The sequence below is a fragment of the Felis catus genome, chromosome F1 (genome assembly GCF_018350175.1).
Source record: "Felis catus isolate Fca126 chromosome F1, F.catus_Fca126_mat1.0, whole genome shotgun sequence".
NCBI lineage: Eukaryota > Metazoa > Chordata > Mammalia > Carnivora > Felidae > Felis > Felis catus.
In genome coordinates, this window is record NC_058384.1 from 40,307,363 (window position 1) to 40,332,912 (window position 25,550).

A 25,550-nucleotide genomic window follows, 5' to 3' on the forward strand; every position below is an offset into this window, starting at 1 on the left:
CTGTGGGGGACAGCAGACCAATCCTGGGCAGTGGTGAGGGGGGCCCAAGCCCAGAAGCTCCCCACTAAGGGGAGGGGAATGTGACCACAACCAGCCAGGGACCCCCCAGAGCTGACTTGGAAACTGCACTTCCAAGAGAGGATTAGGAAATTCCAGCAGCCAGAGGAAGAGAGTTGATGCTTTCTGGTTTTTTCTGGGAGCTTCCCACCCTAATATACACACTCCCCTTAGCCTCCCTCTGACTTGGCTGCCTGGAGGAAGTTGGAGGTTAGGCCAGATGCCTGATGCGGAGACCACTCCCACCCCCAAACCTCCTCACAGCTTTCTACCCCTAGAGCCCAGACTTGCACCCCGTAACATGCTCCGCTTCCCCGTGGTTCCTTGGCAGGGAGCCTCAAGTGCTCTCTGGAAGCTCCACTGCAACTCGGGCACACTCGGGCTTAGGGTCAGAGTAACAGAACAGGGCAAGGCCTGGCAAGGGAGAGGCGACTGCAGCCCTGAGAGCCCTTGGAGGCCAGAGTCCCCCCTGGCCCCAAACTTCTGTCCCCTACCACAGTGGGACAACACGACAGCAACTCTGGAGCGGGACTTGGGACCCTTGGACCAACTTTGCTAGGATAACCTGTGGGAGATATCTTTCAGAGAAACCGGTGTATGAACCAAGACTACCTCTATTTAGGGACCTCTGGGGATTCTTCCTTCTGGGGAGATCCTGGGGTGAGTCCTGAGTCGCTGGGTCCCGAGGAAGGTAGAAGGAAGAGGCTGTTCCTAACCTTGTTCTCCATTTCTACCACTGTCAACCCAGTTCAGAAGCTACTTGAGGCCCACACGGGGTGTGCCTATGCAAGATTATAACTGCCGCTGAATCAAGATTTGCAGGGGTTCTACGCTTGAGTTCTTTGCTTCCCTCACCACTGGAAGATGTGAAAATCCTTTAGCTGGCTCCAGCATGCTCTCCCATCACTCCTTTCCTACACACAGCCTTTTCTAGGTTACCCTATCATTCATTTCTTTTGAATTGATATTCTCCCTGCCACCCTGCAGTGCTCCACCCCACCCCAGGAGACCTAGGCTTTGTATAGTGAGCTTAGTGTCTATCCTGGGGCCACAGCTGCTGAGTACTCACCTAGCTCCTTACCAGAAACAGACTTCTGGGCAGGTGTGCCAGGGCGGGGACCTGTCTGCCACAGCCCTGGGAGAGGAGCGGATCACATTACACCCACTCAGCCTGCTGCCTGCTAGGGTGGGGCTAGGTTGGGCTGTAGTTTCCTTTCCACCAAAGCCCACGACTTTCAGGCCAATTGTTCTCGGTAGGTGAGGAGAGAGGGCATGTTGTAAAGTGGAAGTCAGTCCTCAAATCGCCAGAGTTCAAATATAAAATTTAACTACCCTGGCCGCAATCCATAGAGGGAGAGCTTAGCCCAGGCCTTTGCTCTGGAGACAGCTCTAAACCTTCCCTGTAAATGATGTTTGATTGGGGCCAACAGGAATCAAAGAGATGCTTGCCCTTCAGGCACAGGTTCCCCTAAGCTCCAAAGGAAGCAGCCTGGAGAGGATGTGAGGTATCGGGGTGAATGGCTTAATTGGCCCGCAGTATTTCCATGACCAGCTTTTGATGAGTTGAGCTGTGATCTGCCATTGGCCCCTTCCCTTGCCTCAGAGCAGATGCCTTTCCTTCCCAGATGCCTGGCAGGATTGCTCATCTATCATGGAAGGCTGTCTCCATAAGCACCATTCTTGCCCATCTCGAGTGTTACAGTCTCTCCTGGAGACCCCTCTCTTTCCTGCTCCAGAGATCACCATCCTTCAGATTCTTCCAAGCAGGGAACCTGGGGTGCAGGCATCTATCCCCTTCGGCATTCCACGATTCCCTCTTAGAAAGGGCCCTTATAGAGCCTGGGGACCAGTGGGAACGAGACCTGCTCACAACACTTGCATTGCTGAGCCTACAGAGACCCCTCCCCCCCCCCCGCCCCCCAGGACATAGGGCTTCAGCTTGGCACAAACTCAACCTCTGCAAAAGGACAAAATGCCTGGGGACAGCGAAGCCAACGAGCTGCTTCTTGTTAGTGGGTTTTATGGGGCTGGGCACAAGAGAGGCAAACCACACTTGTTGGCTTAACCTCTCCCCGCTAAGCCCCTGCCCTCTGCTTGGGAGGCAGGGAAGAGAGAGGTGCCAAGTAGGAAGCATCACAGTATGGAAGACAGTATGGCAGCAGGCTGTATCCAACATCTGAGCCAACCACTTTTCACCCCATAACGTGATGCTCCAAAAACGCCATCTATGCTAAGTGCTTTATAAACGTTCATTTATTTCATCCGTACAACAACCACACGAGGTATATTTTATTATCATCCCACTTTGGAAATGTAGAAACTGAGGCATAGGCAGGTTCAGTAATTGTATCACAGTGGTGGGATTTGTTTTCACACCTAGATCTGTCTGACTCTGAAGCCAACCCCTGAACACTGCAATAAGATTATTTTCACCGACACTGATGTAGGCGCAGGGAATGTTGACCTAAGGGTATTTGAGGCCTTAGCAAAGGTCTGGAGTTGGCCTCCAAGTCTAGTGAGAGTGAGGTGGGGAGAGCATGGAGTGTGCTGACCTGCCTGGGGACTAGGGCTCCACTACAGTTAACTTTGTGACCTTACAGAGGTTGCTTAGCCTCTGGCCTCAGTTTCCTTCTCCCTAAAATGGGCCTAACTCCCGACCAGTCTGCCTCACTAGGACGTAGTCATGACACAAGCTGATGTCAAAAGCAAAGTGCTTTCAGCAAAGGAGCTTTTACAAGTGACATTTCCTAGTTGAGGTCCCTCTCAGGCAGTAGGGGTCCCTCCTGGATTCTTCAGTTTGCTTTTTTCCTTAGCGTTTTTTCCTTCCATTTTGCTAGGACCCTAATAAGGATGCCTATCCGTATAATAGACCAAATAACTTCCTTGCTTAGAAATATATCTTTCGCTTTTTTCTAAAATTCTTAATTACCCATCTTCAGATTTCTATTCAGTCCGAATTCTATGTTAACTAGGATGGCATATTTATACATCCTATTTTTTACTTTTTTCATCCTATTTTTTTTTTAATGTTTATTTATTGTTGGGAGAGAGAGCATGAGTGGGGGAGAGGTGGTGGTGGGGGAGGGACAGAGGACCCACTCTGTGGGGGCCCAAAGTCACAAGAACCCTGAGATCATGACCTACGCTGCTGAAGTCAGATGCTCAACCGAGCAACCAACGGAGCCACCCAGGTGCCCGTATACATCCATTTTCTTTGATGGCAGTTTACATAAAAATAGGCCACTTAAAGGCCTCTTTGGCTCAGGTCATGACCTCTCAGTTTGTGAGCTCAAGCCCCATGTCGGTCTTTGTGCAGACAGCTCAGAACCTGGAGCCTGCTTCGGATTCTGTGTCTCCATCTCTCTCTCTGCCCCTCCCCCCACTAATGCTCTGTCTCTCTCTAAAATAAATAAACATTTTAAAAAATAGGCCACTTAAAAAAACTTTAATTGTTTAAAAAACACCTTATTTATTCAGCCTCTATTATGTGATAACTTTGTGCCAGTCATTATGCTAGGTGCTGGAGAAACAGAGCTAACACTTATTTGTTCGTTTGTTTATTTTTTAATGCTTATTTATTTATTTTGAGAGAGAGAGAGAGAGAGAGAGAGAGGCAGGCTCTGCATTGCCGGTGCGGAATCTGATCGGGGGCTCAAGCTTACAAACCGTGAGATCATGACCTAGGCCAAAATTAAGAGTCAGATGCTTAACTGACTGAGCCATCGAGGCGTCCCCATTTATTTTTTTTAAAGTTTGTTAGTTTATTTGTGACAGAAAGAGAGAGAGAATGAGCGGGGCAGGGGCAGAGAAAGGGGAAGAGAAAATCTCAAGCAGGCTCCGCTCTGTCAGCAGAGAGCCTGACCCGGGGCTGAAACTAACAAACCGTGAGATCGTGACCTGAGCCAGAATCAAGAGTCAGATGCTTAACCATCTGAGCCACCCAGGCGGCGCCCCTGTTTATTTGTTCATTCATTCAACAACCTGTAGCGAGTGCCTCACAGATCCCAGGGAACTGAGAGTTCAATAGTGATCAGTTAGACTGACATAATAGTCCCTGCCCTCAGGAAGCTTATATTTTGCGGGGGGTGAAAACGGATAAATAAAAGTCAACAAGCGCATACCTACATTTTATTTTAAATCATGGGAACTGTGACAAGGAATAATGCCCGAGGATGCAGTCTGGCGGAGGAAACCACAAATAATTGGGACACCAGATCATACGTGCAGTAAGTGGAAGCAAGCAGGGAGGGGCCGTAGTTTGAGCGGTCAGGGAGGACTTGACTGAAAGATGGCATTTTCACTGGGCCTTGAAGCAAAAATAAGAGTTTTCCAGAGGAACAAGAGCTCATTTGAGGAGAGAGGGAGGCGTTTTCGTCAGTTGAGAGGCTATATGTCATCTTCTAGTTTCTCTGCCCAGACCCACCATCACTGTGGCTTCTTTGATCACAGAGCCTCCTTGTCTAAGGCAGAACTCTGAAACAGACAACTGAGTAAATGTTTCACTGCTCAGCACCACCAGGAATCCTCTCTGGAAGCCTTTGATAATGCAAACGGCTTGTTTGTCCCCGCCCCGGCAGTGGTGGGGCGGGGCGGGGGGGGGGGGGGGGGGGAAACAGGGTCAGTTACATCTCAGGTGAAGTTCATGACCAGAATGATGGACTGCCCTTGTCTTTGCCATTAAAGCAGAGTCAAATAACGCTACACCTGTGGAGAATGTGTCCGATATGAGAATTCATCCTCACCCTGACTTTCTTGGGATGCTTTAGGAATTTCCTAGAAATACCAAATTCTTGGACAGTATTGGACATTTAAATCTTAGGAAGCCTCTATCCCGTGAATACTCTGACACATCACTCAGGGAGACATATTGAAAAGGAAAGAACATGAAAACCCCTGTCCGTGTGCATGTGTCCCTGCACAACAGCCTGGCCACTGGCCTGTTTACACAGTCAACACAATCAAGAAATGCTGGATGCCAGAAAGCCTGGGTGGCGCAGTCAGTTAAGTGTCCGACTTCGGCTCAGGTCATGTCATGGTTCATGAGTTTGAGCCCCGCATCTGTCTCTCTGCTGTCAGCAAGGAGCCTGCTTGGGATCCTCTGTGTCCCTCTCTCTCTGTCCCTCTCCCTCTCACACACTCATACTCATTGTCTCTCTCTCTCTCAACAATAAATAAACATTAAAAGAAAAGCTTGATGTAACCCACAGACTTACAGAGGATGTGGCAGATCCCTCATAAACTGGTTTTCCGGTTGAATGTATGGCTACAGGTGCCATTTGAGTAGGGGGTAGGGGATTCAAAAGAGGAGAGCAGAGGGAAGTTGTGTACCTACCTACCTGCTGGGACCTGAGCTGGGTGCTTTTTGACCTTGTCTACTCCTCCCAGTAACCAAGAAGGGCTGATGGGGATGTGGCCATTTTTGTGATGTGCGCATGCATTCAGGAAGGGGAACATGCCTGTCCCAAGTCACAGCCAGTAAGTGGTGGAGCAGAAATTCAGACAGCTCTGCCTGGCTGCACAGCCCATTCCACCATAGACTGAATGTGAGGCCTAGGAGCCTGGCGCTTTCTGCAAACTTGAGAATGCCGCGGCTCCCTGCTGGGATGGTCATTTTTTAGAAAGGAGAGCTGTTAATGAGGTTCTCCAACCTCCAAGGAAGCAACTTTCCAGCTTTTTTTTTTTTGTATCCATTTGTCATATGGTGGGGTTTTTGTCTAATCATAAGTTCCTAGGGGCCAGGGACTCTTACTCAAGCGGTGTCTCTGTGGAATTTAATAGTGACAACACATAGCTCACAGGATTCTATTATAAGCGCTTAATGTAACAGTACAAATTTATATATACCGTGCTTAGCCTGTGCCACATCACCCTTAGAGCTGTTTAGATTGGGTCAGGTCCTATCTCCCGAAATATAACAGCTACATATCAGTCAGCCGCCAGTGAGTATTTGTTAATTTCCTACTGTGTGCCAAGAATTGTGCTAATCACTACAAAGAGAAAAAAAGACCACTGCTTTCAATCCACATGACGGTATGATTAACCTGTTACAGGGTCAGATGTTGACTCCTGGCACTAGGAATAACAGTAGCTGGAAATGGGGAGCAAGCAAGTCGAAAATGTAAAGAAAGACTGAACACCAGGTCTACGGGCATTGCCTCAAGAGGACAGTGAGTGTGGCGGTCATGAAAAGTTCAAATGTAGACTGCAAGGAAATTTGGAGAGTGTATTCAGGAAGGAGGAAGGTTTTCAGGTATGGAAGAAGAGGGAGGGAGGGCCCTGGACCCAAGATGTGTCTTGAAGAGAATTTATGGAACAGGAAGATCATTGGGTCATAGGTAGGAAAACTAGAACATAAGACACATCCCAGTCCGTCATCTTTAATGTCCTGCTAGGCCCTCCTCATTCTTCTGGGAGTTGTCTGGTGCGTGCACACATGCTCCTGTGAGAGCGAGAGTGTGTGTGTGTGTGTGCGCGCACGCACACACGCGCGTGCACACACATGCATGAAAGTGTTGTTTTTCAGGCTTGGCACATTTTCCCATGGATTATTTTCAATTCTTCTATAAGACTATACTAGATTACCAGGTTTTGATCCTGGTGATCTGCCAACTGTGTGATTTTAAAAATAGGTTTTTAACAGCTTTAAACAGAAGTAGTATTTCTGCCAGTGAGTGGAATTATGGCCCAAAGGCCCTCAGGGAAAACAAATACTTGGGAATTATTCTTGGGTGTCAGGATTTCTGGAATTTGACCCCCTAGACACAGTGGCTAAGATAACAGCAATGTTCCGTGGCACACATCCTAGACCTTGTTCTTAATTCTCTCTGATACACAGTTGGAAAGCAGCACTTCTTTGGTTAATCAGACCCTGGAGATGGACGCCTCCTGTCTGGAAAGAGTTCCCTAATGAAATCCTTGTTTACATCGTGATGTGTTTCCGTGTTCTGAACATGTGTGCCATTTCTTCCTATTTCTTCCTGTTAAATATGTATTCGGTTCCCATAATTTATACTGTTTCTCCCCATTTAAGCTTGGCTCTCATAAATTCTAGGTGAACATCCTTGTAATTTCCGGGTCCCGGACTTGCAAGCCAGATTTCCGTACCTGTTGCTACTAAGTGCTTGTTCTCGGAGGACTCTTCCAGAACTCGGAGCTCCCCACAGCAGTCTCACATGAGTGGCCCTCTAATATATGGGATTCATGTTTGATAACTTTGCAGATACCTTTTAGGCTAGCATTGAGCTGATCTTGGGTGGGGGGGCTGGGAACGACTTACAAATCACCTTTTCCTGAAAAGGTGGCTCTCTGAATGAGGAAAATCCATAGAGACCACTAATCTCCATGCTTATCATGCATTTTAGAATTACTTTTGAAGTGTAATGAGCAGTATGTTAATTTATTAATTTTCCTGTCTTGTCTTTGTCCCATTAACAGGGTCCTTCTCCCCCAGACTCGTAAATTAAATGTGAAGGGGGAGGTATATGTAATAACACCAGTTTTCTCCTGTGGTTTCTAGAAATTGCTTTCATCTCCCATAGATGAATCTCATATTTGCCGTTATCTTTTAAGTGTTTGTTTTTCTTCTGGAGTCTCCATATGGAAATCCTGGCAAAGCTGTGGTCCCAGAGGATTAGCATATACGGCGTGTTTAGGAAGGGAGATGGAATCTGGGCTGCTACACTTCAGTTCCTTCAGCAGGGAAATTCCACCAGCCTCCACCCCGGCCTCTGAACCTCAGGGGGTAAAAGACCAGTCAGGTCCTAGGTCTGAAAAACTAACCATGCCTCCTGCAGGAGGGAGGAAGTCATTGCCTACTCCTGCACAGCCTGGTTCAGGAGCCTTCCTGCTATCTGAGAAACTAATTCTGGAAATTTGCACAGAGCTGTTCATTGTGGAAGCAGCTTTGATCCCCAGCAAGTCCAAAGCCCTTGGAAAAAAAAAAAATCTTGCCGTGCCAGGGAGGCACTGCCATCTGTAGGAGACCCCCAAAGAAGTCGAAAGTCCTGGGTCTGGTTCTGGTTTTCACGTAACGGTCTGCTGTGGCAAGCCTCTTAGCCACTCCTTGTCTCTTTTATAAAGTTGAACTGTGACGCTGCCTAAACCAGAATGATTCTACCAGTAAAATAATGCCATCCAAGTAAAATAATGCCGGTTGAGTGATTTGAGCCCAAGGAATCAGAAATAACCTGAAGTTTTATTTCTGTCAGTTTCACTTTGCTTAGCCCCACTGTTGGTCTCACGTTTAGCAAAGAAACCCAGAGGGGAAGCAAGGAGGAATATACTGAGGAGGAGGAAAGGTCAGAGGTGGAGCTACGCTAATGTCTTCAGCCTTATGAATTTCACCCTTGTCTTCCTGCCGTGCTTCCAGGCATCAGATAGAGCAGAGCCCTCCCCCCGGACTTGCTTTTTATGCCCTCCGCACACTGAACACTAATTCTGCCCTTTGCTGTGTCTGTACCCACGTGCTCCCACCAGTCTAGCTCAACACTTACCAAGAGCTGTTTGTTCCCAAGCGTCTTCATGCCAGTTGAAATTGTATCATTTGATGATTACATAAGGGGATGAAATGTGAGTGTAAAAAGAAAATCATTTCTATGAAAACTGCATTCTTGGAGGCTTTGGGGAGCTTGAAAAGGCAAATTGTCAGGAAAACCGTCATTGAGATAGGTGTAGGACTTAGAAGGTCCTGGGGGGCGTTTATAAAACTCTAGAAGGATTGTGCTCTCAGGTTGCTCTGGGTCATGACGATCTTGCTCCGCTGAAAGAAACTGACAGTGGAGACAACAGTGCATTGTGGTATAGGTGTGCAGAGTGGAGGTGGAAGAGCAGAAGTGTGTCGGGGAAAACCGGGCTGGTTCTCGTACTTTGAACCGCGTAGTTCACGGGGTAGTTCACGGGCGCCTGTCTGTGTAATTTTCTGTAACAAGGACTTAACTGCTGCAAGGATTTGACACATAATGGGCGCCCTAAGGAAGGTGTGGAAGGGCCTTCTCTGGAAGCCTTTGTATGTAGAAAAACACCCATCTGCCCGGATGATTTGCACATACATAGTAATGGGTGAGGATATGGCGGAGAGGAAACCGGTCACAGTTTTTTTGGGGGGGAGGGCAGGGCAAGGGGACCCTGAGCTTCTGCCTCCCTTCCAGCCCCATTAGGGCTTCGTTCTTCCAGATGTGAGAAAGGCAGAGGGTCTTCCTGGCACAGACCCCTTTTGGATAGCAGGGGTCTGTGCCAGGGAGCCGCAGGGACCCCTTTTCTAAGCTGAGAAGTGGCTCTGGGTCCACCCAGCATCCGAACAAAATGGAAGAAAGAACAGGATGTTTTTGTTCCTGTCTGTTGCCTGAAGGCACCTCTCCCAGAAACAAAACCAGTTTGATTTTGATTAACTTTCTCTTCTTTTAATTTCAATTTTCCTTCTTTTGACTTCTTTAAGGATTACGCCAAAGCCCCAGACTGATCATAAAGCCTCAGAACAGAGATTTCAATTCAGTTGCCCAAGAAAAGCATGTTAATACCAAAAGCAGTTTCCTAGCCAGTCATTTCCTGTGTTCCCCAAATTGTTATTTTTTCCTAAGATATGTATCTTTAGATAACAAAAACTGTTCTCCCTCTCGACCTGGGGAGGTGATGAGGCAGGAGGCAGTCGGAGGAAAGCGTAAGTGAAGGACAAGTCAGAGAGGCTGGGAAAAGGGTTCCCGGGCTAAGTATGTGCTTTATATACAGCCAGCATTGGAGTACATTTTTGGTACCGAAGGAAAGAGATGAAGCACCCAGAAATCTAATACTGACTTTGCCACTGACTTGTTCCACTGCCCAGGGCAAAATTCCCAGCCTCAGTTTCCCCTTCTTGGAAGGAGAATGAAGGGCACCGGCAGTTGAGCCGCACACAGGCGGTTTGGAGGGAATGGAATGTTGTGTCAAGGGAAAGTGCGTCGGTGAGGATTTGCTGCAGAAATGTGGCGATCCGATCTCACGGGGTGTTGAAAGCAATAACCAGTTACGAAAACGGCCAGGTATTTACGTTTGCAAAGCACTCCAGATACTTCAACACCTGATTCTGTGAAAACGGGGTCGGACATCTGCCTCACAGAAACGTTTGGTATATCTGACATTTGCAGGTGAGGGGTTGAGAAGTTTAAATCTTTTCAGTTCCCTGTTATTTTTTCCCCCATTCATCCTTCATCCTTAAGCGGGCAGAATGTCATGCCTGGGGCATATAATGAGTGGCTTTTTACCTTGCCTGAACACCTGCATATCGTTTTGTTTCTCTGGAATAAGATCTTTACTTCATCCACTTACTGGTTAAGAATTAAGATTCCTTTTTCTTTTCATTCCTTTTGTTCAAGGCTTTGTGATAGGTGAGAGATGTGCTTACTTTCACATGCATGGAAGACTCACCCATAAAAATGAAGGTCTTTCACAATGCATTAGCTGGGTTTTCTCTGTGATGCTGACCTTTGACCCCCACGCACAATGTGGTATTCAGCTGTCCTGTTCTCTGAAGTGAAAAACCTTCAGAGCCCTCCACAAAGATATTTCACCAAGAGTAAGCAGGCCATGAACTAAATGACTTAAGATAAGAAAGCGGTTAATTTTGAGATAAAGATGAAGGCAAGAGGGCTGTAAAAATGACAATGCCCAACAGGCCAGATCAGTGGTCCCCCCCCCTCACCCCCCCCCCATGGTGGGAGTGACAACTCAACCTTTCTTAAGACCTAGATTAAAGAGACAAGTAAACTTTCCATTCAATGGACTTTTTTAATGCTAGGATTTCTTTGGACAGACCTGCCCAGTGTTCCTTGGTAGGACTGATCAAAGAAGAGTGGAGAATCTTAGGGGGTTGGGGGGAGGAAGCTATTCAGAATGCATGAACCTAGGGGGCCTCTTGGGAGCACTGCTTTTGGAATCCTTATCAAGTGCTCTCATTCTAAGGGTCTCGGGGCTATAGGCGTTTATGGGCTAGTTGGTAAGAAAGAAAACTTCACAAGTAACACGTGGTCCCGGTCCTTACCTTAGAAAAAGTGCTGAGAAGGTGACAGATTACAGCATTGCCCCCCTGCGCCCTGCTCTCTTACCGCTCTCTAGAAACATAAGGAAAGACTGAGACTTAGGAACAAGCCTTGGGTGTTTAATTGTAAGGTTGGTTGAGGAGCAGGAGACAGAGAGGCGAGGTAGGGAAAAGCCATGGTTTGGTTTACACACAAAAAAATCGCTCCCAAGGACTGCCTTCGGAATACTTGTCTGCCAGTTGAGCGAGGACATCCAGATTTCCGTGGTGTGAGGAAACTGTTCTTTTACTGCATCTACCTCACAGTGGTAACTTGCAAATTTTTCCCCCATGAAGCTTTATTTTTGGAGACCGCTGTAATTTACATGTTGGGACCTATTATTAACAGCTAGTTTTATGCTGTTGTTGGAAATCTTTACATTAGGAAAGAATGTATGGGCTGTTCGGGCCGGGGCGGGGAGGAGGCTCAGATGAAAGGTTACCTTGTATAGTATCTCAGATCCGTTTGGGATCGGAGAATGGATTGGAAACCCGCATCCCCCTAAGCCAAAAAAATTCTCTTGGTCGGCCTATACGTGTCTTCCCAAGTGAAGAGCATTCACTTATCTAAGAAGCGGCTATTTTGGGGGGAAAGATACTGTAAATACTTTTTAGGTTGTCAATTTGGGCACCACTGTGGCATAACTATTGCAGTCCATCCAAGGAGAATTGATTAGCCCCTGTAGACGCTACACAGCATATTTTGTAAGTGGAAAAAGCAGAAGCAATTGTGCTATATTTAAATTTCAGCCCATATTTGGGTAATTGGAGAAAACCTCTTTTTTTTTTTTTTATTAAATTCTACCATCCAGTGTATGACCGGAAAACTTGGTGACCTCATATCTGACTACTGTCTGGGATCGGAGAGTGGTTAACATTGGTGTAAGAATGTATCTTTCAAATGCCTTTATTAAAGAGATCGGGGTAATGTTTTACAGTGCTTCTCCGATTATTCCTTCAAAATGATAGTGCTCAACTCAGATGCTGTGTATTTTGCATTGGTCAGGATAAGTGTTTTCCACAGAAATGACAAGGCTTCGGGTTCTCAAGATGGCTTTCATTATGAGAGGTCACGCAATTTTCACACATAAACAACTTCATAGCAGATTCTGCTTCTGTCTTGTGTTTTTAAGCTGTTCTGGGCAAACTCTGAAGAGGCCTTGTTTTCCAGAAACATATTGGGGGCTATGTAAAGTGTTGGCCTCTGATGAGTAATTATACAGGGTGATTGTTTTTAAACTAAACATGGAACAAAGAAGATCCTGGTGTAACCTTCCCAACTATAGGAACCCAAGCTGAACCTATTATACTCTTTGCCAAATCTAGGTACATTGCCAGTTTGATGGCAAATGAAAGCCCAAGGAGGGGGAATGTGAAGGAAAATTAGGACCTGGGAACCCCCAGTAGAATAACATTGCTTTGAAGAAGACATTTAGTAACAGTTGTTTTTCCATATGGCCTTCTTTCCCACCACAGACCCTGGTAGGATTCTCCACCATATCCCTAAAGGCATTTTAATATCCCATGCTTCATTCCTTCGGCATGTTTTTATTGAGAATCTACTCTGTGCCAGACCCCTCCATCCAACCTCTCTTACCCTGTAGAAGAAGATGCTTTGCTGTCCTATATGCCAGGGAGAGAACTCCAAGGAAAATGGGTAGAATGAGAATACCAGTTAAGTCAAGGGCCACATACAATGAAAGACCAAAATTTAAGGAGTTGGCAGAGGAAGAGGGAGTCTGGAAGGGGGGGGAGCACAGGAAGAGAATGCTGTCACTGAGGCAAAGGGAAGAATTTCAAGGAGTGACGGACACTGACGGATGCAACTGACAGGCTGGAGAAATACGACTAAAAAATCCTAAGTGGATTTAGCAATATACAGAGCCTTGGGTCATCCTGGCCAGAGAGATTTTAGTGAAGTGGTGAGGATGCAGTCCAAGTTCCAGTGGGTGGAGGAGTACATGTGAGGTAACGTGAAGACGGTGAGTGTGGGCAGTTTGAAAGGACAGATGGTAGCCTACAAATGCGGGTTCTCCCCATGCGGCTCATGAGTGAGGAGGCACCAGGATCAAACCAGAGGGCTCTGCTTTTACTTTTTCAACGCTGTCATCGATGCTAGAATATTTGTGTTACTTGTACCACAGGACACAATTTTATTTTTTCCTGTTATATTGATCTCCGATTCGGATGCATGATTCTCTGACACCAGCTGGGCATCCCACAATTCATCTGAATTCTGACACTGTCGACCTGGAGAGAGCATCAGATCCCCCAGGTGAAGGGCTCACTTCTACAAGATTGTTCCCACCCGCTTCAGACGCCAGTTGCAAGTCCAGACTGTCACCTGGGCTTCTGACCGCCCGGCTGTAGATCAGAGGTTCCCCCATCCCCTCCTTGGGTTGGATTAATGTGCGAAAGTAGGTCACAGAATTCGGGAGAACATTTCCTTACTTGAGTACCAGCTTATTATAAAAGGATACAACTCAGGAACAGCCAGATGGAAGAGACACATAGGGCAAGGTGTGTGGGAAGAGGTGTGGAGCTTCTGGGTCCCCTGAGTGGCTGTCTCAGCTGCTCCACATGTTCATCAACCCCAGAAGCGCTCCAAACGCTGTCCTTTTTGGTCTTTACGGAGGCTTCATTCTGTAGGCGTGGCAAATTAAATCATTGGCCTTTGCCAATGAATTCAACCTTAGAGGGACTGAAAGTTCCAACCTTTTAATCGCGTGATTGGTTCCCCAGGCAACCACTCCCCATCCTTAGGTGGGGTCCAAAAGTCACCACATTGACCTAACTAAAGACACCTGGTATCACTGTCATCACTTAGGAAGTTCCCAGGATTTCAGGAGCTCTGTGCCAGAAACAGGGACAAGAACCAAATATATATAATTCTTATTATAAAACACAGTATCATGAACTTAACCCATTTTTTAACTGGGGAAAGAATTCATTTTATTCAACATGTATAATTGGCTCTCAAGATAAAATTAGCAATACAATCCATATGACTAACATTTCACACAGTGTAATTTTACCAAAATGTTAAAGAAAATATAGCTTCAGGTATAACGTAAATACAATGCAGTCAGGAACAGAGGCATAACTTTAGATACTTTAAGAAAAATTTTAGAGAAACTAGTGCCTTTAGACAGCAGTGATAAGAATTCAAAGCAAAGACAACCGTAACTTAATACCCTGCCTAAGTATTGTCCAGTTAACATTTTGCACACAACATACTTCAGTTGTCTGCAGCAATACTAGAAAGAATTGACATACACACAGAGAAAAAAAAAACCCTCTTGCCCCAGTAAAGTAAAAATTAAACCTTTTAGGGGCACTTGGGTGGCTCAGTCGGTTAAGCGTCTGACTTCGGCTCAGGACATGACCTCACGGTTCATGGGTTCGAGCCCCGCATCGGGCTCTGTGCTGACAGCTCAGAGCCTGGAGCCTGTTTCAGATTCTGTGTCTCCCTCTCTCTCTGCCCCTCCCACACTCGCGCTCTGTCTCCCTCTGTCTCAAAAATAAATAAACATTAAAAAAAAAAAAAACTAAAAAATAATTAAATCTTTTACATAAAGGCATTTGAGTTCCTATATGTGGGAGAAGTACCTGGAAGGTGAATTCCTTAAAGGGGGCTCACTCCTGATGCCTGAAATGGGGAAGAGTCTCCTAGAAGGGAACTTTGGGGTTTTTTGTTTGTTTTGTTTTGTTTGTTTGTTTTTAATTATAGAGGGTAAGCAGAATGGATTCACCAGGAAAGAGTAGCCGTGGTAGGAGCTAAACGTTGCCTCTGGGAGTTATGATGTTCCAAGGAACAGACTGGAAATGAAGGGGAAAGTGCACAAATATGAGTACAATGCAGAGCCTACATGAAAGTATTTATATCTCCCGTTTTCATGTGTTTTCATCGAGTTTATCTAGATTAAAGCACTACAGTCGTATTTTCAGGCACTTAAAAAGCCTAGTTCTTCAAACACTTCATACTTTCTTGTTTATTCTGAAACAAAACCATTTTATCAGCTCTTCGAATTGTTTCATCTCTCTCTTCAAGATGTCCACGCAGGGCCCAAGAAGGATCTCAAGGACCTCTACCTTTGCTAACTGAACATTTGACCTCCTTGGCTGATGGTGTCCTGGGCAGTTGCCAAACAGGCTGACTCTGCAAAACATTCTCATTCATGATGCCTCAGAACCCCCACCTCCTGCTGCTTAGCTTTTCAGCCAGTAGTTTGCATTCACCTGACTGAATATGTAGAAATTCTCTGCATTTTCATCCTGAAGAAAAATTCTTTTTTCAGACTAATAGGTTTGTCTTCCAACGCATCCGGTATTTTTTTTTTTTATACTTAATCCTTCTCTAGGGATTTTTTTTAATTTTTTTTTTCAACGTTTATTTATTTTTGGGACAGAGAGAGACGGAGCATGAACGGGGGAGGGGCAGAGAGAGAGGGAGACACAGAATAGGAAACAGGCTCCAGGCTCTGAGCCATCAGCCCAGAGCCTGACGTGGGGCTCGAACTCACGGACCGCGAGATCGTGACCTGGCTGAAGTCCGACGCTTAACCGACTGCGCCACCCAGGCGCCCCTAGGGATTTTTTTTTAAAAAAGGCATGGAACTTACGGGACAATTCCTTTCTTTTTTTCTTTTCTACTCAGGCTAGCTTTGTGATTGATCAGTTAATGATTCTTTCTTGGCCCCCAAAGGTTTCCTTCCGTAGTTACAATAATAGTGGTAGGTGTGGTATAAGAGGATGTTAAAGTGAGCTTTCCATAAAAGCTCTACTGTCACACTGACCAATGCAATGCTGCTGGTTCTCTCACCAGGATGTCATCGGCAAAAAAAGCAATTCCCATTATCTCCCCGTTCAACAACCTGCCCTTGGGCCTTGACTTTTGTGCCATACGCTCCATTGAATATCTGAAAAAGCAGCTCCTCCTCAAGGTCTCTAATGGGGGAAGAGTCTTTAGAGGTTTCTTTCAGTTTCTATATTTGATCCTGTGTCTTGGAATAGAAGCTACACAACGCTGTGGCTCATAGCATATACTCCGTCTTCAATGCTGTAATCAAATGACATTCTCTAAAATCAGCTGACCCAGGACACCTGCCATTAGCCTAGGAAACAATTCTGAATTCATTTTCATCCAGCGAGGCACGAGTGAGGAACATTTCCTCTTGCATTTGGAGATGTCTAGCGCTTGAAGGACTGTGGTTTCTCCAAGATTGGGTGACCAAGCTCTTCTGCATGAGGAAGCCGTCTCTAAAGTGCCCTCATACTCAAGTCTGGCCTGGGCCCTATTCCGTTGCTGTCAGTTTTTTAGCACACACCAGTCTTCCCACACATGGCCACTCCCTAAATAACGCCTCTGGACTTCAGATCACCATCTAAGATGAGCACCTGAAGGAAAACAGACGCGCAAGCGGCACAGACCGCAGCGCCAAGAAGAGCCATTGGCAGTTGCCAGGTGTTGATAGGAGAGGAAGCCGGTGGGCGGGACTTCCTCTGGTGAGGCGGAAGCCCGCAGGAGCCGCTAAATTGCTGTAGATTCCCAAGCCAAAGCTGTGAGGGGCCGTCGCACTGACGACTTAGACTCTCAAGACTGCCCCATGCCTGAAATGTAAGACAGCTGTCTGAAAAGGAGGCACCACGAGTACCGCTTGGTCAGCCTAGCCGTGATGCGAGCGTGTTTTGAGGAGTTCTAGGGGTGACGCAGCCAATTCCGCGGCCCATGTGGAAGGCCCAGGGCCGCGCCATGTGTAGGGCGGCCTCTGCGCTCCCCTTTCCCTAGGGCCACAGGCGCTCCGTTGAATCTAAAAGACCGCATATAGTGGTCCTACTTGGGGGGGCTCATCCAGCATTCTCCCCCTCTCCTCACTGTGAGGGAATGGTGTTTAGACTCTTACGCATGGGTTAAAAAGACTTCCTTTGCAAAGCAACATGCAGAAGCATGAACTTGATATTCAAAGGCCAGGTAGAGTCCTGGATGGGTTTTTCTAGAGGGGAAGGAGGGCCAAACAGGGTTGTCCAAGAAGAGCAACCTACCCACCAGATGGTTAAATCAGTTATTAGCTACTCTTCCTCCTATGCTTCTGCCACCTCAACAATTGCTTTTCCCGATTCTACTGTGTGCACGTGCCGTCGAGATTTTATTTGGTGGTGCTCATGCCACAGTTTGCCTTTGCGGTCTGTAAGAATCGGTTGGAGCAAATGTGAAAGGGCTCTGTCAAGTTAGACTATCCTACACGCTTCTTTTTGCTAAAGCCCTCCCTTTAGCTGGCCAGGAGTGAGTCATCCCGGGCAAATTGGGTTTTGGTTTGCAGTCTTTGAAGGTCTAGGAACGAACCCATTTCTTTTTCACCATTGTCGGTCTCAGCCTTCAGTAACTGTTGAGATAGGATGTAAAAGTGATGGAGCAGACACAAATTAAATTTGACCTTGAGACCACCTTTTTGTGCAAAGAGCCCCAGGAGATGCATAAGTGATCACTGCCCTCCAGTGGAACGCCATTTGGAAAGCTGCCAAATAATCCACTGCAGAAGTAATACCAAATGGTTCCCTAGTGATCTGAGTAAATGCCTAATTTAGTTTTGCTATTGACTACCCCTAACTTCCGTTCTGTCTCTCGTGGAGGGACTGTTTATAGTATATGTAGTGGTTAAAAAACAGGGTCTTTAGAGTTACATCCTGATACCAAACTGACTCTGGTTCTTAACTTGCTGTAGGACCTTGTGCGCATAACTTCCCCTGTCTCAAGTTTCAGCTCTCATAGAGGTAGAACGGAAGTGGTATCTAACTCAGGGTTAATATGAAGACTAAATGCCAGCAAAGTGTTCGGTATATACATAGTTCAATACTGGGCACATGGTGACTGTTGTCTTAATAATGGTTGGTGATGTTCGCCAAGAAAACTAAGATTAGAGTGTTTGCATGGATCAACACAAAATCTGGCATCTCCACTAGACAGTAATGTAAAATACATGCCCTTTTGATAAAAGGATCAGTATAAAAGGCAGTGTGTTGAAGATGCCTTTTTTTTTTTTTATTTAACGTTTATTTATTTCTGAGACAGAGACAGAGCATGAACGGGGGAGGGTCAGAGAGAGGGAGACACAGAATCTGAAACAGGCTCCAAGCTCTGAGCTGTCAGCACAGAGCCCGACGTGGGGCTCGAACTCATGGACCGTGAGATCATGACCTGAGTCGAAGTCCGCCGCTTAACCGACTGAGCCACCCAGGTGCCCCTGAAGATGCCTTTTAAAAAACACCTCTTGGATTGACACTGCATTCAGTACTAGAAAAGCGGAGGCACTGCTCTGATTTGATGCAAGCTTATAGACAGGTAACAAAATGAGTTAGAGAGCCGCGTTCACTCCGCAGACTGAAGGAGACCAAGCCCTGGGCTTCCGCATTTCTGAAGTTGGAAGGTATGATGCAAAGACTCTGAGTGTTTGTTAGAATCATTTGGTTGTCCCCTCAGGTTCCTAAATTAGGTAAGGTTGTCTTCCAGAGAGCCGTGAGTCTTTAGTAAAACTGCAGACTTTCCTCTGTTTAAGGACAGGACATTGCTACACGTTTCTCCAGCAACGTAGAGCTTATGTTGGTTATGTTTGGGGGGGTGGGCATAAGGAGTAGCTGATGTTGAGTCCGATCCCAGCCTACCTGCTGACTAAATGAACAGTTTTTCACAAAGCAGGTTCAGACGTTTATATGGATTGCCTGGCTCCAGGGGAAATCTTTAGTGCTGAGTCCGTACAGATTAAGAAATGGTCGATTATGAAGTGCCCTTAAATTGTCCCACCTTCTCACGACTATTTCTCTTGAAACAATGATATCAAGGTGCCGGTTGAAGGACCGGGCAAGCTCCCCTTGTAATAAATTGATAAGCCTCCCTGGCAACACACTGAAGTCCTTCAAGATCTCAAGTTCTAAGTCTTTGTGGGAAGGTGAAAGGAGAAAACTGTTACCACCCTTTACTCCTACCCCATGGCCAGTGCCATCATATATGATTAATACTTTTAGTTTGGACTTTAAATGAGGACAGGACATAAAGAGGAGTTGCAAAAGTTATGGGAATGAAGAAATCTAGTCAAAGTCACTGAGGTTGAAACTTGAAAGTGATCTAACTAGGCTGTACTAAAAGTTTCTATAACTGGGGTGCCTGGGTGGCTCAGTTGGTTGAGCATCCAGCTTCGGCTCAGGTCATGATCTCACAGTCCGTGAGTTCGAGCCGCATGTCGGGGTCTGCGCTGACAGCTCAGAGTCTGGAGCCTGCTTCAGATTCTGTGTCTCCCCCTCTCTCTGCCCCTCCCCCATTCATGCTCTCTTTATCTCTCAAAAATAAATAAGCCTTAAACATTTTCCTTAAAAAGTTTCTATAACTTGGAACACAGCTTCATCTTTTATCTTATGTGTCACTCTCCAACCAGCCCTGGGTGTTTATTTTCCTTTATGTTTAGTGAAGGGACAACGACTGTTTTGTGTGACCCTGCATTTGACTTGTGGTAGAGTAACCCTCTTCATCCAAGGTTGTTCACTGAATTTCCCCCTGGGGATCTCAAGAGGGTACGGAGGAGAGGGGTGCTTGCATTCTGCTATGGATTGGTTTCTTACTATTACTTTTGAAATGGAAAACAAGAGTAGTCATGGTGAATCCATGGATTTGGATGACCATTTCCTGTAAGTGTATTACTAAATGTCACATACTTTGCATTTATCCTGAGTATATCCTCCTAGGTGCTCACGCCCCTGGATGTAAAGAGACACTTGGGTCTCTCTAACCAGCATGCTCGGTCAACATGATAGCATGCAGGCAGATAGACATGAGGAATTAGGGTCTAATACTTTCCTCTCTAGATCTAGATTTTAGGATTTGGGATTTGGTGTTTGTTTCTCTTTTGCTAGCTTTCCTTTTTAATGTCCCTTGTTTTGTTTTTCTTTTGTAGATTAAATGTGGACAGCATTAGGGTAATTACAGGCGGAAAGTTTGGGTGGCGCTTTAGCCCTCTATTTTGAGTCAGGATTTTAAACTGAGGCTCGGTGAATTGAAAAAAGATGATCTCCGTTTCTGTGGAACTCGAAAGAAGAGGTTAGAAAGTGGACTTATTATTTAATAGAGTAAAAGAAAAAAAAAAGGTGATAATGGAAGGCCAGGGAATCGAGTGTGAAGATTGAATGTGATACAAAGAAGTAAAAAAGGGGGGGGGGGCAGTGATGTGTTCAAAGGGAACGCCTGGCAGTCCATTTGGTTTGTGGTGAAGCCTCGTTCCACGAAGAGAGAGTAGCTTACAGGCTAGAGGTGTTTATTGCCAGCTCAGCATTTCACACCAGCAGTCTGGCCTGAATCTTTGGGAGCTGCCAGAAACTGCTCAGAGTTGCACAGATTCTTTAGCCTAGTAGTATGACTTTAGGGCCTGATTCCTGTCTTTTGTCATCTCTTTTGATTCTCACTGTGAGCTAACAGGGTGATTTGAGATCGGAAGGTGAGTGGCAGGACTTGACTCTCTGTTGCCATAATCATAACAGAATCGTACACAGGACATGTGCACTCTATAGGGCTTCCTCCGGGGGCGCCTGTGTGGCTCAGCTGGATAAGCATCCGACTTGGCTCAGGTCATGATCTTGCAGTTTCGAGCCCTGCGTCGGGCTCTGTGCTGACAGCTCGGAGCCTGGAGCCTGCTTCAGATTCTGTATCTCCCTCTCTCTCTGCTCCTCCCCTGCTTGCGCTCTGTCTCTCTCTCTTTCTCGAAAATAAACAAACATTAAAAAAAAATTATAGGACTTCCTCCAACAGGTCTGTGTAGCAGGTTTTGTGTCTCTAACTACAAAAGGCTTTTGCTTCTGCCAGTGAGTCCTGCATAAATCATTGTAAAAGCTGCAAATATGTTTGAATCCCATCTTACTTAGTGGTACTGCCTGATTCTGCTGGAGGATTGGGGGTGAGGTGCAAACAATACGAGTGTGTTTTCTTTTTCTTTTCCCCCTGCCTCTCACCAGCGACTCCCCCTCCGCTCCCCCACCCCCTATTTTTTTTTCCCTGAGTCAAAACCGAGCCAGTGGTATTGCTGGTTGAAAAATTTGGTTTTGACTGTCAACTGAACAGGTTAGATCAGAAAGGCACTGAAAGGGAATAAAAGTGGGGGTCCTTCTTGGTCCAAAACTGCTTTGCGGCCCAGGACTTGTCAATCGAGGAATTATTATTTCTTTTCCTTTTCCTTTTTAGTTTGGTCTAGCCCAGCGGTCGGCAAACTTGGGCCTTCTGGACTGTATCTGCTCCACTGCCTGTTTTTGCCCAGCCCAAAAAGCTAAGAATGGTTCTCATGTTTTCAGGTGATTGGGGGGAAAAATCAAAAGAAGAGTCATATTTTGTGACACGTGAAAATTACGTGAAATTCAAATTTCATTGTCCATAAATAAAGTTATTTGGAACATAGCTGCATTCATCTGTTTACATACAGTCAATGAGTGCTTCCGTGCCACAGTGGCAGAGCTGAGTAGTTGCAACAGAGACCATATGGCCCCCAAAGCCTAAATTATTTACTGTCTGGTCCTTTACAGACAGAAACTTGCCAAGCCCCGCTCTAGGCATTTAACCTGAACCTTTCCTACATTTCAGAATATTGTCAGTTGTCTCTTAACTCCTGACTGCTCTAAGAAAATGGAGAAATGCAGACGCTTGTTGTTATCATTTCCTTTCAGTTAGCCAAGGATTTTGGAATTGTGTGACAGCCTCCTAAAAAAGGCCCCGGGAAGAATATGGTGAGAAGTGGGAAGGAAACGGGAAGTATCTTATGAAATTTTAAATCAAATATCATTTTCATCCCTTTCCAAAAATCTCTAAGATGGAACATCTGTGACAGTTTGGGGAAGAAAAGGAAATGTTTGTTCAAAATAATACCCTAGTGACTATTCTTAGAGCCTCCTTCCGACTCTTCTTTGATAAAAACACAGAAACTCAAATTAAGATTGCTTTTATCAATTGACATCTTCATTTCATTTCATCTTCGAATTTTTAAAAATATTTTTTTAATGTTTATTTTTGAGAGAGAGAGAGAGGAGCAGGGGAGGGGCCGAGAGAGCAGGGGACAGAGATCCAAAGCAGGCTCCACCCTGACAGCAGAGAGCCTGATTGCGGACTCGAAACTCACAAACCTTGAGATCATGACCTGAGCCGAAGTCTGATGCTTAATCGACTGAGTCACCCGGGCTCCTTTTAATTTCGTGACTTTTTAGTTTTTGTCAAGATACATTTTTTGCCCAGGTTCAGAACCAAAATTCTTCTCCCCAACGTTCAACTTTCCAAACATTTTGCTCTGTAGGTGCTGAATTACCTGTTTATACTTGGGAAAACTGAGGCTAAGACAAACTGATTTCACCTCCGGTTATAAAGAGCAGTGGAGACAGAGGCGCATATCCAGTATTCCAGAGCCTGCCCTCAAAGGGCTGCCGCTTATTCTTTGAAGGTGAACTTGACGGCACGCCTGAGAATTTTCCCGTTTTCTTGAGAGAGAGTCCCCTCTTACTCTTATTTAAATCGGTGGGGGATTTAAATTTCCTCATTTGGACACATCCGAGAAAGAGAGGAAAGTTACCTTGTTTTTTCACTCCTACCCCTGCAAAAACAGTAGAGGGGAAAGGCGGGGGTGGGGGGCGGGCAAAAAGGGAAATCTCTGAAACTAGAGAAAACTCAAACAAATTGTGGCCGGCCGACTCAGCATTCCTCACCCACAGTTGGTCCTAATTAAGGAGACTCCCGTTAAACAGCTCAACTTTCTGCTCTTTTTTTTTGCTTTGCTCTGGCCCTGCCAGCTGACATGGCAGGGCTTTAAACCACACCTCGGAAACAGTCTCTCATGTCTTCCCCTTCGATTCTCACTTCTGTCTCTCGCCCGCCACCCTGCAATTACCCTTTCCCACATTAAGATCCCAATAAAACATATTGATACCTCTAATCCTGTTGCATCCATTTTGTTCCACAAAGTGCTATACAAGCTGTTTGCGAGGCTGAATAATTGTGTGTCGTGTCATTAGAGGAGCACGCACAGAACCTGATTGCATCATAAAAAGGTGGAGTTTCGCCAGGATTATTTTGCTGCCAAGTCAAAGCAATAATTCCTTCCACTTTGCTTGACTCCTTGATTTTCTCAGTCCATAGATTCCACTGAGCCTAGCTGACGGATTTGGGTATTTTAGTTCAGCTGTAATGGCCTGTGGTATTATGATCAAAAATTTAAATGAGTAAATCTCTGAATTGAAAACTTGTCTGGATCATGGAGGTTGTCAGTGTCCAAGGCAGCCTGCTGGGGGTATTGGTGTAACAATAAAGAATAAGCTAGTTTTCATCACTTAATTGTAATATTAATCTGCCCAGGCTACTTCAACAAAATACCAAAGGCTCGGAGACTTAAGCGACAGAAACTTATTTTCTCAGAGTTCTGAAGGCTAACATCACGAGGTTGAGATGACGTCAGGTTGGGTTTCTGGTGAGACCTCTCTCAAGCTTGTAGACCTTCTCTCAGTGTCTCTGCGTAACCTTTCCCTGTGCGCATGCACAGAAAGAGCTCGCCGGTGTCTCTTCCTCTGCTTATAAGAATACCAACCCTATCAGATTAGGTCTCCACTCTAATGACTTCATTTAACCTGAATTATCTCCCTAAAGGCTCTGTCTCCAAATGTAACCACTGGGAATTATGGCTTCAGTGTAAAGATTAGGTAGGGAGGACACAATTTGGTCTGTCTAGGCTTAAGAAACTCTTTTAACCTCGGAGCGAAGATTAAATGCCAGGATCAAGAAGGTGATGCTTGAAGCATGGTGCTCTGAGGCAAGACAATAATCTAAAGAAATTTTTTTTCCTAGGCCATAGACACCTGAGAATCTGAAAGTATGGTCCAAGGCCAGAAAAGTGCACATATGCACAGAATTTTGTACACCACTGCAAGGGCATCCAATTTTCCAGACCAATGAAGGACTCCATGCTAGCAGGCTAGCTCTCTCTAAAAGCATACTTGCTTTTAGGTGACACCTGTACAGATTCAGGCATAGGGTATGAAAGAAAAACATATGTCTTTATTTGGACTGAATGGGGTTCTGCCTAGGACTGGGCCTGTGACCGTATCACCACCACTCAAAAACCTCAGGCCTTCTAGAAAAGGGGAGTGAGCTCAGGTGGACCTGCTGATCGTGGCTCCAACTTGAGCAAGAGTTGAGGTGAGCTAAAACTGGGGACAAGCAGAAGTTTTCTCACTTTTCTGTTATATAAGGCATCATCGGAAATAACACAAGTCTTTGCTCAGTGAGTACATTAGGATGATGTTTCATATTGTCGGTGGTATAGCGGCCCAGAGTCTTTCTACGCTGTTCCCCCATTAGATGCCACAGGGAACTTTGGCAGTCACTGTAGAAATTATGAGCCGAGTGACTTAAAAGAAAAAGAACACAGGGGAAATCTGTGATTTCTGAATTTTACAGAATGGTCAAGGTACAATAGGGCACTGGGGTCTAATTTCCTTGGCTTTTACTTCAGATCTCTAAGAAATATCTTCGAAATGTGTGGCCTTAACCGTTATAAACTTCCCAGTTGCATCTGAGTAAAAATTCATCACCTAGATGTTGCCACAGATGCCCTAAAGTGATAGGCTTCAAAGTTGCCGGGACTATGTTCTCTGACTTTTCAGTGGTGCCAGTAATAGCATGTAAGCAAATCTATAGTAATTCAGTTCGCACTTTGGGTCCCCAGCCCATAGCCATTCACAAAATTAGCCTCCGCATTTGAGAGACGAACAAAATTAACCAGATAATTCTGTGATTCAAACTGAAATTTAGGAAGTGTCTTCAACAAGTCACTGAAACCATTAGTTTTCTTATGCGCTGGGATCCTGGTGTGAGCTTGCTGCCAAAATATCAAGGAGGCCAAAGAAATTTTCCTAATTGTACGTCTCCTCCAATATCGTATCAGACTCTGGTTACCTTGTCCTTTAGGGTCCCTTCTTCTAGGTGATCTTTACTCTTGATTAAGACTTGGCAAAGTCTTAGCTTAAAAAATTTATGTTGGCGTCTTCTCCACCCTACCCCCTCTTCCTCTGAATCTCTCACTCTGTGCAGTTCATCCTTTCCTCCCAGTGCCTGGCTTTGTTGGCCAGATCAGGCTAGCTTGCTGTGGTTTCTGCCAAACCACAGACATGTAATGAAGCAGACACTGCACTCCCCCTTGCTCTTGGAGTGCTCTGAGGCCACATGGGGGTGGGGAGCAGGAGAGGTTACTTACTGACTTTGAGAACTTTGGCAGTACTTGAGTAGAATGTTGGTTTTTCTACATGGCCTTGATTCATTTGCAAAACTGAACATCACACAGTTGCCCAATTTCATTCTGACTCTTTCATTATCTTTTTTTTTTTTTTAATCACTTATCCTCTTTAATCTCTTGAATGCTTTCTGAGGTCTGTGGCTGAT

At 45.6% G+C, this 25,550-nt stretch overlaps 1 protein-coding gene across 11 annotated transcripts in view; it reads left to right on the forward strand.

Moving 5' to 3' along the window:
- NAV1 (neuron navigator 1) overlaps positions 1–25,550 on the forward strand; it is a 246,071-nt gene that overhangs the window by 174,206 nt on the left and 46,315 nt on the right. The window lies entirely within an intron of this gene.